The sequence below is a fragment of the Buceros rhinoceros genome, unplaced genomic scaffold (assembly GCF_000710305.1).
Source record: "Buceros rhinoceros silvestris isolate BGI_N320 unplaced genomic scaffold, ASM71030v1 scaffold7170, whole genome shotgun sequence".
Taxonomy (NCBI): domain Eukaryota; kingdom Metazoa; phylum Chordata; class Aves; order Bucerotiformes; family Bucerotidae; genus Buceros; species Buceros rhinoceros.
In genome coordinates, this window is record NW_010387911.1 from 33,136 (window position 1) to 36,423 (window position 3,288).

General features: G+C 33.5%; 1 protein-coding gene across 1 annotated transcript in view; it reads left to right on the forward strand.

Moving 5' to 3' along the window:
- The window catches only part of GRIA2 (glutamate receptor, ionotropic, AMPA 2), a gene marked incomplete at its 5' end in the record, with an annotated part of 26,820 nt that extends 23,762 nt beyond the window's left edge, over positions 1 to 3,058 (forward strand). The window contains one exon of the mRNA XM_010139210.1: positions 177 to 3,058. The remainder of the gene's footprint in view (positions 1 to 176) is intronic.
- Positions 3,059 to 3,288: the final 230 nt, after the last annotated feature.

Below are 3,288 nucleotides of genomic sequence, written 5' to 3' on the forward strand. Positions count from 1 at the left end.
GCAAAAAGATCTGATTCTCCTCTCACTTACTCTAGATTAAGTCAAGAGTAACCTCATTGAAGTCAATGGAGTTACACTGGTGCCAGCCCGGTGTAAGCAAGAAGAGAATCAGGCCCTCTGTCTCAAATGCTGAATTTCCGTAATGTATCGTTTTATTTTTCTTTCTCTTTCTTAAGATGACCTTGAATGATGCCATGAGGAGCAAGGCAAGGCTGTCAATTACAGGAAGTACTGGAGAAAATGGACGTGTTATGACTCCAGAATTTACAAAAGCAGTGCATGCAGTACCTTACGTGAGTCCTGGCATGGGAATGAATGTCAGTGTGACTGATCTCTCGTGATTGATAAGAACCTTTTGAGTGCCTTACACAATGGTTTTCTTGTGCGTTTATTGTCAAAGTGGTGAGAGGCATCCAGTATCTTGAAGACTTTTCTTTCAGCCAAGAATTCTTGTATTTGTGGAGTTCATCTTGGATTGTAATGAATGCTTAGTTCAAAACACAACACCATTTTATACACAAGTTCAAGATGAAGCTTGACTGACATGCACAGCTAACATGGAAGTACTGTAATCTAACTGAAGTCGTTGTACAGGCAACACACCAGTTTCTGCAGCCACCGTTGTTAGTCCCTTGGTTCATATTGACTTAAGCACACTTGACATCAATTGCATCAAGATGTGACATGTTTTATAAGAAAAAAAAAAAAAACATTTAAAATGAAAAAAAATATTTTTAGGTATTTTCACAAACAAAAACTGGGTTTTAAATAAATTTGCTTCCATAATGGTTGAATATGACAAAAGAAAAAAAAAACCCAAGAAAAAAGAGAAGAAAAAGGAAATCTAGACTGCGGGGAAGTGGAATATGAAAATAAGGCTTAAGGCATCAGTTCCATATTTTTCAAAGCCAAATATGTAATGTTGAGAAGAAATAATAATTAAATGGTTCAAACCTTGTAATTTAATATTGTTATTAAAACCTTGCTGTATATCCTATTCTTTAACATTTGGTGTTAATATAAAATTACTTGGCAATGCTTGACATTTGAAATAAACTTTTTTCTATGGTTTTATTTGCAAGTGTTCCATTAATTTTACTAGATACAGTTGGGTTATAAAGAGTCTGAAATCTAAAAGGACACTGTCAAGGTTGGGTAAATGTTTTCATTTTTGGCAGTGTTGCCAACCCCAGCTCACTTGAATGTGTTCAGCAGTTTTTTCTACAGATGAGCCCAAGCTGTGATGCTCAGATGTGTATTTTGAACTCTGAAGATCAAGGTTGTTCTGAGTTGGAGTGGTACTTGATACCAGCACATGAGTAGTCAGATAGGTGCTGATTTAGAGCTCCTCTGAAATCTGATGTACAGGGACTTATGATCCAAAGATTTGGTTCAAATCTATCTCTACTTTTGTACAATTGTGTTCATAAATATGTGTATAGAGAAAGCAGACTATCAGTAAAAATTGATAAATGGCAAGCAGTAAAATAGTGTTAAATATTTTTTTAAGTGTAAGAAGTGCAGATCTCAAATTGTTCCTTTAAGGAAGCAGTTTTCAAACTGCTAAAAGGTAATTCTAAGCAGTAGCTAGTGGAGGTCTTTGTTGAGAGAAGAAAAAAACAACAAAACAAAAAACCTTGGCAATGTCTTTTTGAATTAAGATCGATAATAACTTGAATTAGATGCAAGTCTGTACTGATGAAAATATAAACTTTCCTGAATCTTAATCGTTATGAATATTCTTTGCTATCTGAAGTTACCATACGTTTTAATTATGTGTATTTTAAGATGATAACTACTTTCAAAGCAAAAAAGGAATCCCAGGAGGGGTGCAATAACATTCATTTAAATGCTAATGTAAATCAGAGCAACATCATGTTTCTCTAGCTTTCCCTGTAGATAAAATTCCATACATTTGGTTGAAATTTTTCTGCATTGTGGATGCATTGCCTCATGCAGTATCAGTAAATCTCTATTTTATTTTAAACCTCAATTAAATTCAAAATATGACTTGCAGTTTTAGTTGACATCCATTTGTTAGGCTTAAATAAAATGTTTACGGAACATTGGAGAAGACAGAGCATTTCTCAGAAACTTGAGATCCCTTCTTGTGGTACAAGCTCTGAGCCTGTTTCTGCAAGCGTGTGAACACGGTGTATACTCTCAGTGCGGTCAGCAAAAGAGGTATATACAGTGTTTTCAGTGTCTAACCAGTAACTTCACCCTGATTGAACTAAACCATTTCTTGCCACATCTGTAATCCGTCGGTGTTCTGTGCATTACTCCTCATCACGAATGTTGGGGGATGCATTCTGGTTTTTCATGTTCAATGCTAGAATGACCAAACTGAAATAATAATCATATGGTAATCTAAACTTTTTGAAAAAGTAGACTTGCATTACTACATACAGTGGAAAGCTATTTATTGTACCTCTGGGCTTACTCCTCTAAAAATCATAGTGTAAAAAAAAAAAATCTTTGTCAAGCCTGAACTGATGTATATAACTGGAATAATGTAAAGTTATATTTTCATGTTTTTATACTTAACAACATGATGGGAATACATAATGTATGAGTATTTCAATTACAGATAATATTGATTGGATAATACACATCTCAGTTAAAAAGCAGTAATCATAGTTAAATATCCATGTTACAGTACATCAGTATATTGCTATATAAAGTATGTCTGTGTGCATTAAGTGAAAAGTAGTCAAGAGTGATGAAAGCTGTCCAAGGGTTTTTTATTCATTTTATATGAAAACTGTTATGGAGCAACCAAAATGTTTATGAACTCAAACTTGTGTAAATTTCAAAATGTCCTTTTACTGTAGCTTTTTGTTTACAGTACAGTATCTTATTTTCTGCTTTGTTAAATGAGTAACAGTACAAAGCTGGACATACACTTTCTAAGACATTAACGTTCCCGTTTTTTCATGTATACTTATATGACAGAAAATGCTTCTGATTTTATTTTTCAATCTAACACATGATGGCTTTTCTGGAGTGTTGTAAACTTCAATCATACATAAAAAATCTTCTTAAAAAAGGCAAAAGACCTTTAATGTCTGTTTAGTATTATTGAAATCTGGTTTCTTATTTATTATAAATGTATTTACCTAAGATTTTTATATAGAGCAAACCTGTTTGTCCCCACAGACATGAAATTTCCTTGAAGAGTTTTGCAAGGAGAATATAAATCTTCCCACAAATCATCTTATCACTCAAGGGTAGATTTACTGTGGTTTGCATTATCACTACATCAAGTAATGTAAATTTCATGCCAAC